The sequence below is a fragment of the Carlito syrichta genome, unplaced genomic scaffold, assembly GCF_000164805.1.
Source record: "Carlito syrichta isolate Samal-C Ts95f unplaced genomic scaffold, Tarsius_syrichta-2.0.1 Scaffold303668, whole genome shotgun sequence".
NCBI classification, from domain to species: domain Eukaryota; kingdom Metazoa; phylum Chordata; class Mammalia; order Primates; family Tarsiidae; genus Carlito; species Carlito syrichta.
Genome location: NW_007247764.1, coordinates 52657 through 62781, shown reverse-complemented (window position 1 = coordinate 62781; position 10125 = coordinate 52657).

Here is a 10125-nt window from a genome sequence, read left to right as displayed (position 1 = left end):
GACCCTCATACCCCACACTACCTTTTCACCCAATCTCACCCCAAACGACTTTTTTTGTTTCCCTGGATGAAAAAAGTCCTCAAAGGGAAATGTTTTGCCAGTGTGGTAGAGGTGAAACAAAAAAACAGCAAAAGCAATAAAAGGCATCAAAATAGACACTTTCAGAAACTGTTTTGGGTAGTAGAAAAAGCGTCATGATAGGCAAATTGCATCAAACGGAGAGTACTTTGAAGGTGACTGAAATTTAAACATGTAAGAATAAATACACACTTTTTTATAAATAAATTCTGGGTTTTTTGGGGGGAGGGTCCCTCTTTGTAAACAAAATTTAGTCACCTTGTCCAGACATCAGTGACTGAAAGGAGATGACACACAGTCTGCCCAAGATCAAAGACCATGGGATTGGCTAGGAAACAGAGGGGCAAATTAGCAAGTGCCATACAGGCAGATCCAGAATCACTTTGTGTTTTTCTCTTTGGATGACTCAACAGCAAAACCCTTTGCTAAGTACCTTTAGACTTCTAAGTTGTTTGCCTTCAATTTCAAACATGTAAGAAAAAAAAAATATCAAATATATTTCTTCTTCTAGAATTTTTTATTTTAAAAAATGGATATTTTGAAGGCTGGGCATGGTGGTTCATGCCTGTAATCCCAGCACTTTGGAAAGCCAAGGTGGAAGGATTGCTTCAGTCCAGGAGTTTGAAATCAGCTTGGGTAACATAGCGAGACCTCATCTCTACAAAAAATTTAAAAATTAACTGGGCATGGTAGCACATGCCTGTAATCCCAGCTATTCAGAAGGCTGAGGTGGAAAGATCACCTGATCCCAGGAGGTTGAGGCTGCAATGAGCCATGATCATGCCACTGCACTCTAGCCTGGGTGACAGAGTGAAACACTGACTAAAAAAGAAAAAAAAAAATGGATACTCTGAATTCACTTTTCTATCACCTCTTGCTGAAATGTCATGTTATGAGATTCTGTTTTTTTAAATTTTTTTGATTCAAACACATAGACTAATATTTAGGCTTCTCAGGTTGGAGTTCTTCACTTGTGAAAAATCAGTGCAAAAGTACATTAGAAACCTAATTAAGAGAAAATAGTAACTCACTGTTAGATGGGGATAAAGTAGGAGTAGGATTTGGAGGGAGAAGATACTAAAAGGAATTTCTACTCTCCTCCAGATTTCCTAAGTATTTAAAATGTAATATTTCAAGGGAACTTATTGTTTACTTTAAAGGAAATTCCACATTCATTTCCCTGTTGGGTCTATAAATCAGTAAAATATTAAGGTTGAAACAAAAGAAATACTTCTTTGTGATTAATCATCTACTTTCGTCATCCAAATCCTTGAATTTGATTATGTTGCAGACTGTACTTCTGAAAACAGATTATCTCAAGTATTGTTTCTACATCTCAAAATGCTTGCTACTAAATTATTCCTCTTTTATTCAACACTGAAATACAGAGAAGATAATGTAAAAGAGCTCATGTGATATATTCAACTAACATTATACAAAATCTAGATCAGACATCCTCCTCGCCTCAGTAAAAAATAAATTATAGTAACAACTTGAGCATGTGGAAATTTTTATTTGAACAAAGTCATCTCAAAATCACAGCTCTATAGTAATTGTTCAGTTTTCCCCTCATGTCCTTGAGATATATTATACAAAGTTTTGCTTTTATCACAGGATATTAAACCCCTAGAAACAATTTGAAATTGAATACAGATCTCTGGCCCCTGAAACTTCAGATATTTTTCTCTCTTGCTGAGTTATCCAGTCATTTTAAAATCTTATTCTCTTTGATCACTGATAGGAATGTTGGTTTGGCACACTCATTTTAGCTTAGCTTGTGATGTTTTTCAAAAACTCCCAAGTATGAATTTCAATAAGTTAGCAAAGGTCTAAATTCTTCCCTCTATCCCTAAGTATCAGCTGCTGCATTAACATTATTATATTATATATTAATATACAGCTGTATGTCAATATATTATGTTGACACTAAATATATTAATTATAGTAACATGTCATCTCTTGTCTATATTTTATTTCACACAAAATTTCAGTTAACCCTTTTGGGTTCTGACCACATTTAATAGGAAATAAACTATTCAAATGTCTTTCCCTAACACATTTCTAATGGGATTCCCCTGGCAAAGGTAGATGGGATTTTTAAGAATTGGACTCACACTAGAAACAGAATGTTTTTGATAATTGCTGATGAGTTTCTTGGCTAGCACACAAGCAGCTAACGTGACAATTCCATCTAACAGAATGAATGGCAGAAAAGGGGAGATGGTCATCCTGCAAAACAGGCTGTCCAGTTCTAGCAGAGGTTACTATCTACTTACTTGCCTTTCCCTGCTGTTTTCTTCTTGCTTAAATGTTTTGCATTTCTTACTGTTTCAGTGCTGAGATTCTGCCAATAATATTAAACACAATTTGAAAGGAAAACATAAAGATAAAACTTCCAAAAATGATATTACAGTGAGACATTAAAGTTTCTTTCTTCCTTAAAAACTTTCTATGACACATTACCTTCAAATAAAAGCCACTGGCAGTTCACTACTTAATATAAAGAAAGATGAAATAAGAACCAGCATGCCATTTGGGGAAAAGACTGTATTAGTATTATTAACTTAAACAATATGTAATTGAAGTACACCTGCTGGCAGGTGTTTTTTTTTTTTTTTTTTTTTTAAATAAAATAAGCCAAAAAGAAAAGTAAAAAACAAAACAAAAAAGCCATTGACTTCCATAGCCACTCCTCTTAAAATAACAATATTGATAATATCTAATATTTACAGGCATACTTCACTTTATTGCACTTTGCTATATTGCCCTTCACAGATATCACTTTTTTAAAAGTCTTTTTATAAAGTAAAGATTTGTAGCCACCCTCTGTCAAACTAGTCTGTCAGCAACATTTTCCCAACAATATGTGCCCATTTCATTTCTCTGTGTCACATTTTGTTAATTCTCACAAAATTTCAAACATTATCTTTTATGTTGATCAGTGAGCTTCTATGTTACTATTGTAACCGTTTGGGGGCACCATGAACTGTTCCCACAGAAGACAGTGAAATTGAGTTAATATAGCTGCGCCTAGCAAGCCGCAGAGGGGTCCGTGAGGAAAAGGAGGCTTTACCTGAGATCCTCTCATCGATGGCGCTTCGGTTGCGTTTTTGGGGGTGGTTGTTGGTTTGCAGGAACCTCGAGTGTGAGTTCGCAACGCTCTCCACCAGTTCCAAGCCGGCGGCGGCACCTGACGTGGACCCTCAGGAAAATGAAGCTGTTGCCCCAGAGTTCACCAACCATAACTCCCCGGAATCTGGAGGGGGGACAGTGTGCCCTCCCTGAGTTCTGGCACAGGTTGTGAGTTATAAGGCTCAGCACTTGGTGAGCATCAGAATGGCCAGGTTGTGGTCTTAGCATCCACTCGCGATTGGGCTATTAAGAATCACCTGTAGGCAACCTCCTGGGGTCCCCTCTTGCTCTGGGAGCTTTTCTGTCCTCTCAAATCCTACTTCCAAAAAAAAAAAAGAAGCCCCTGTATAGTACCAGAAATGTGGTGGCCGTGAGAGTGTAGGACGGGTGCTGGCAGAGCAGTACTTAGAGGTAGAAATCAACTTCACCGTCTACCAGCCAGCACCTTGGGAGGCAGCCTCAGACTGGATAAAACGACTAGAAAATACCATGGGAAAATGCCCTGGGGAATCTATGAATAAAATAAACACACTGTTTGTTTCAAATGTGTAAATATAGAACTGACAGCTACTATGGCCATCAAAGAAAGAACCAGGAAGAACAGCCCCCTTGGAAGTTTTATAGCAATAATGTCACCGTGGAATCGTACTTGTAGTCATTTGTGTGTGAGAGTGTGTTTTTAAAAGTCAAGGGCTAAATTCTTCCCTTTTTTGGATATGAGAGAAGAAAAACAGCAACCAATTATAATGAGCTATTGAAGGATAAATTAAAAGTTGTTTATAAATTATAAAATAAAAAGAAGACGGTGAACTTAATCCATAAATGCTGTGTGTGTTCTGACTGCTCCACTGACCTGCCATTCTCCATCTCTTTCTGTCTCCTCAGGCCTCCCCATTCCCTGAAACACAACAATATTGAAATCAGGTTAATCAATCACTCTACAGTGGCTTCTAAGTGTGCAAGTGAAAGGAAGAACCGCATGTCTCACTTTAAATTAAAAGCTAGAAAATCATAGCAAAGAAGTCATGTCAAAAGCCGAGACAGGTTGAAAGCTAGGACTCTTGTGCCAAACAGCCAAGATGTGAATGCAAAAGAAAAGTTGTTGAAGGAAATTATAAGTGCTTCTCCAGTGAACACATGAATGATAAGGGAAACAGCCTTATTGCTAACGTGGAGAAATTTGTATATGTCATCTCTTGCCTATCTTTTTATATCACACAAACTGTCAATTAGCCCTTTTGGGTTCTAACCACATTTACTAGAAAATGAACTATTTAAGTATGTCTTTCCCCAACACATTTCTAGTGGGATTCCCCTGGCAAAGGTAGAAGAGATTTTTAAAAATTGGAGCCATACCAGAAACAGGTCTGGAGAGAACAGGTCACAACATTCCTTTAAGTCAAAGCCTAATCAGGGCAAGACTCTGACTCTCTTTAGTTCTGTGGAGGCTGAGTGAGGTGAGGAAAGAGCAAAAGAAAAGTTGAAGCTAGCAGAGATTGGTTCATGAGGTTTAAGGAAAGAATCTGTCTCCATGTCATAGACATACAAGGGGAAACAGCAAGTGCTGATAGAGAAGCTGCAACAAGTTATCCAGAAGATCTAGCTAAGATCATCAATGAAGATGGTCACACCAAACAATATATATTCAGTGTAGACAAAACAGCCTTCTATTGGAAGAAAATGCCATCTAGGACTTTCATTGCTAGATAACAGAAGTCAATGCCTGGCTTCAAAGCTTCAGAGAACAGGTTGACTCTCAACTTGTTAAGGATGAATGCAACTGGTGACTTTAAATTGAAGCCAATGCTCATTTACCATTCTGAAAATCCTAGGGCCCTTAAGAATTATGCCAAATTCTGTCAGGGTAAGTTGTTGGTAAAGGAAAAAAAAAGAATTATGCTAACTCTATTCTGCCTGTGCTCTAGAAATGGGACAGCAAAGCCTGGATGAAAGCACGTCTGTTCACAGCATGGTTTACTGAATATTTTAAGACCACTGATGAGACCTACTCAAAAAAATATATTTATTTTATTTATTTGTTTGTTTTAATTTTTATTTTTTTGAGTCAGAGTCTCACTCTGTCGCCCAGGTTGGGGAATCACCATAAAGAGCTAATTTTAGCTTCAGATTTTTTTGAAGCAGATTTCACTAGATGTCAAATTTACCCATAAAATAACTCAGTAAACTATCCATGTAATATTTGAGTCTTGTAAGTTCAATGTGTCCTCCAAAATGAAATAGTTGTAAAATCCATTCCACAGTTATTTGACCATGGTGAATATTTTTGTTAGGCTTTACATTAGCTGCAAACCATAGTGCCAGGTTCCCCAGACCCCTCACAACATTATCAAGGGAGGCAGGAAGAACAGTTGCCTGGAGATGGCTACAGAGCACATGCTTCTGGCAAAGACTTCCCCCGTGAGTCATCGTTGTCATCTGGAGTGTGCATTCCCAAATCTGATACCCACCCCCCTCAACCCTCTTCCTCTCCCTTTCTTCATCTCCAACAGTGCAGGATTTCACTCCAAGGGTAAACACCCATGAATACTGTATTAGGCTAGACAATTCTGGTAGGGAGGGCTCATATTACTTGGTATCAAGGTTCTGGGTCATATTTTAAAATGTTCTGGTCTGAGCGTGGTGGCTCATCCCTATAATCCCAGTACTTTGGGAGGCTGAGGCAAGAGAATCATTTGAGCCCAGGAGTTTGAGACCAGCCTGCACAGCATAACAAGACCATCTCTACAAAAAATAAATAAATAAAAATTATGTATGTAATAAGTAGCAGGGGCATGGTGGCATGCGCCTGTGGTCTCAGCTACTTGGGAAGCAGAGGTGGGAGGATCACCTGAGCCCAGGAGTTTCCCCAACTCAAAAAATAATTAAGATAAATACATAAAAATATAAATACAAAAAATAAAAATTAATCTAATCTGTTGTTTGCTTGCTTTTGTTTGGAATCTTTTCACTGTCTAGATAATAATTTAAAGAATGCTAAAGCTGGCATTACTTGAAGTGCTGTTCATTGGTTAAGATTATATTTTATAAATGAGGAAGTGATTATTTGTATACATTTAAATATAATCCCTTTCAGTTACAAGTTATATTACTAACAATCAGTACCAGTTTGTTTGTGGGCATGTGTTCATACACTTTTTTTTAATACCTGCCTTGTTTCAAAAATGATAAAAGATGAGTTATAAATACATGTAATATTGTACCAGAAAAATTCAATCTGAAGTTAGTGAAGAAATGGTAACAGAGGATTTAAGCCAGGAGTGAGTTTAGTATATAAAGTACATCCTGTCAAATTTTATACACAGGCCGGAAGGAGACCTCATATATGGCTCTAAACTTTCTCACAGTCAAGGGAAATATTGTCAGTTCCACAATTAGTTTCCAGAAGACAAAAACAAATGGGTATAATAAACAAGGGAAACACAACTATACCAGGTGTTAAAATCAAAGAAAAATATTTTTCAGATATTGTCAGAGAGAATAAATATAGTAACAAGCTTTATGGCTCTTTCTTATAAGTCCTTTTATGTAGGCCTAAAGTATTATATTAAGGTGAATTCATAAGAAAATCTGAGGGGAGGAAGGAGTCATGGCAGGGGCTGGGGGCTGGAGAGGATGGGAAGGGGGTGGTCTGGGCACAATCCAGGGACTAAAGCATGGCAACAGTTGGCCTTGACATGAGACTCATTACCAGGGTAACCATAATTTATTATCTAAGCCAGGACCCTTTGAGAGTGACGGGGAATACTGTTCATATGCCATGACTGTTCTGGGCCAACTGGAACACATGGTCACTCTAAGTCATTGCTCTTCACCCACTGACATCCTGCACCCAGTGTAACCTACCACTGTGGACCTAGTGAGCTAAACTATCCAGTACAACATGGAGTGAGTCTAACCAGCTCTAGTGATAGGACACTCTGGGGTTTGATTCAGGCCCAGGTCACCAGCACAGAGTGGGCTTGCCTGTGAGTCAGTAAAACAGGGAAAGGAAGGTAGTCAAGAAAGACTGGGCTGGGCATGGTGGCCCCCATCTGTAATCCCAATGCTTTGGGAGACTGAGGCAGGAGGACTGTTTGAGGCCAGGAGTTCAAGACCAGCCTGGGCAATGTAGTAAGACCCTTGTTTCTACAAAAATAAAAAATAAAAAGAATAGAAAGGTTTGTACATGTCTGTAGTTCTAGCTACTCAGGAGGCTGAGGAAGGAGACTGGTTTAAGCCCAGAAGTTTGAGGTTACAGTGAGCTATGATTGTGCCACTATACTCCAGCCTAAGCAACAGAGAAAGATCTCATATCTAAGAGAGAGAGGAGAGAGAGACTGGAGTATGCAATTGGGAATGGTAGCCTGAGGATCCATCAAGAAAAGACTAGGGAGATGTCTGGAGAATGAGTGGGAGGGGAAAAAATCAGGTTGTAGGTAACTGCATGGTTCCCCTGAAGAAGAGGCAAATACCTTCCTTTCCCCCAGCACTCTGTGAAGGGCCCAGTGAAAGATCTAGTGAAAGAGAACTTCTTGAATTCGGGGTATTATAATGGCTGAAGCACTTAAGCTGTGGTTCTCAAACATGCGATATAAATTACCTGGAGAGTTTATTAAAAACTAGATCCTGGCTGGACATGGTGGGTCAGCCTGTAATCCCATCACTCTGGGAGGCCGAGGCTAGTGGATACCCTGAGCCCGTGGGTTCGAGATCAGCCTGGGCAACTTGGTGAGACCTTGTCTCTACAATAAATCACAAAAACTAGCTGGATGTGGTAGCATGCGTCTGTAGTTCCAGCTACTTGGAAGGCTGAGGCAGAAGAATTGCCTAACTCCGCTGCACTCCAGCCTGGGTGACAAGAGTGAGACTCGAACTAAAAAAAAAACAACTAGATCCCAGGACTCCAACTCCATTGATAATGATTCTGTTAGTCTAAGTTGGACCCAGGAATCTATTTTAACAAGCATCCCAGGTGATTCTGGTCATGATAGCTCTAACCTACACTTTGAGAAAAACCACTCTCAAAGACTGCTCAAATAGCCTACCAGGGAGTCTAACTTTCCCACAAGAAAAAGCATCTTGGACTGACCTTAGTGAGTAGGGCAGTGACAGTTATTTTCTGTGGAAGGCGGAAGATGAAAGACAGGGTAAGGGACAGGAGGGATAGGTGGATGATCAGAGCTCAACCTTCATCCACCTGAAGGATTTTTCCATCAAGGGATCTAGGTTCTCAACTTGTAAGAGAAAGGCCTCTCCTTCCCAGTATCCCTACATGGTCCTAACAAGAGAACCACCCAAACAGAGTCACAGATGATCTCTTTTATTTTATTTTATTTTTAGTTGGAGTCTCACTCCATCGCCTAGGCTGGAGTGCAGTGGCATGATCACAGCCACCCCAGCATCGACCTCCTGGGCTCACGCAATCCTTTCGCCTCAGCCTTCCAAGTAGCTGCAACTACAGACATGCGCTACTGCGCCTGGCTAATTTTTGATTTATTGTAGAGATGAGGTCTTGCCAAGTTGCCTAGGCTGGTCTTGAACTTGTGGGCTCAGGCAATCCTCTTGTCTCACCCTCCCAAAATGCTGGGATTACAGGCTTGAGCCACTGTGCCTGGCAATGACCTCATTTTAAAAATCCTAGTTTGAATAACCCCACTCTGGCAAACGTCTGTTTACCTAGTAACAATACATACTATTTATTAATGATTTACTATGTTCCAAGTCTAAACACTGTACCTGCATTTACTCATTAAGTTCTGAGACCAACCCAACAGGTAGGTATTTTTACCCTCATTTTATGACCGAGTAGCTCTGATCATCCATCTATCCCTCCTGTCCCTTACTCTGTCTCTCGTCTTCCAACTTCCACAGAAAATAACTGTCACTGTCCTACTCACTAATGGCAGAGCCACTGTGATGTATATCCATGGGACCCTGGGTGCAGTGGTGTCCACATCCATAGCACCCCCTCTAGTTCTGCAGGGCACAGCCTTTACAGCTGTACATACTGGTCCCAGCATTGTGAGTCATAGAAGTTTGGTAAATTTTCCAGGGTCTCACAGCTAGAACTGAAGCTCTAAAACCTCACAGATGAGGAAAAGGAGGAACTGTATAATAAGAAATGTCTATGACCCTGCCAGGAAGGAAAATGAACAAACTTGAAAATCAGTATATTTAGTCACACAAGCACAGGTAAGGATGAGAGGTCAAGAAGTCACATATCCTAGTGATTGATTATACCAAGCGACAATCTCCCAAGTCTTCCTGGACATGACCCAAGACTACCTCCCCAAGCCATGTTATATCGTGGTGGAGAATAAAGCCTCCAAGCTCTCCTTCCTCAGTGCATTTTTTCCCCAGTGTAACAACCCTACGGCCAAGCTTCTTGCCTCTGAAGTTCCAAGGTAGAATTAATGGCACTCTGTACAGTACATCACACTGTCCCTTGTATTAGAATAATTTTCTGTGGGTAACCCCTTTGGGTTCCCTCCCACTGTGGGAGCTTTTCTGTTCCTTCAATAAATCCTGCTTTAAGCCAGGCGTGGTGGCTCACACCTATAATCCTAGCACTTTGGGAAGCCAAGGTGAGAGGACTGCCTGAGCTCACGAGTTCAAGCCCAGTCTGGGCAACTTGGTGAGACCTATCCTCTACAAAAAATCAAAAAATTAGCCAGGCATGGTGGCATGTATCTGTAGTTCCAGCTACTTGGAAGGCTGAGGCGGAAGGATCACCTGAGCCCAGCTGGTTGGGGCTGCAGTGGCTGTGAGCAACATACTCCAGAGTGATTCTCTGGAGTGATTCTCTGACTAAATAAATAAATAAATAAATAAGTAAATAAATCCTGCTTTTGCCGAGCTCGGTGACTCAGCCTGTAATCCCACGCCTTTGGGAGACTGAGGTGAGTGGATTGCCTG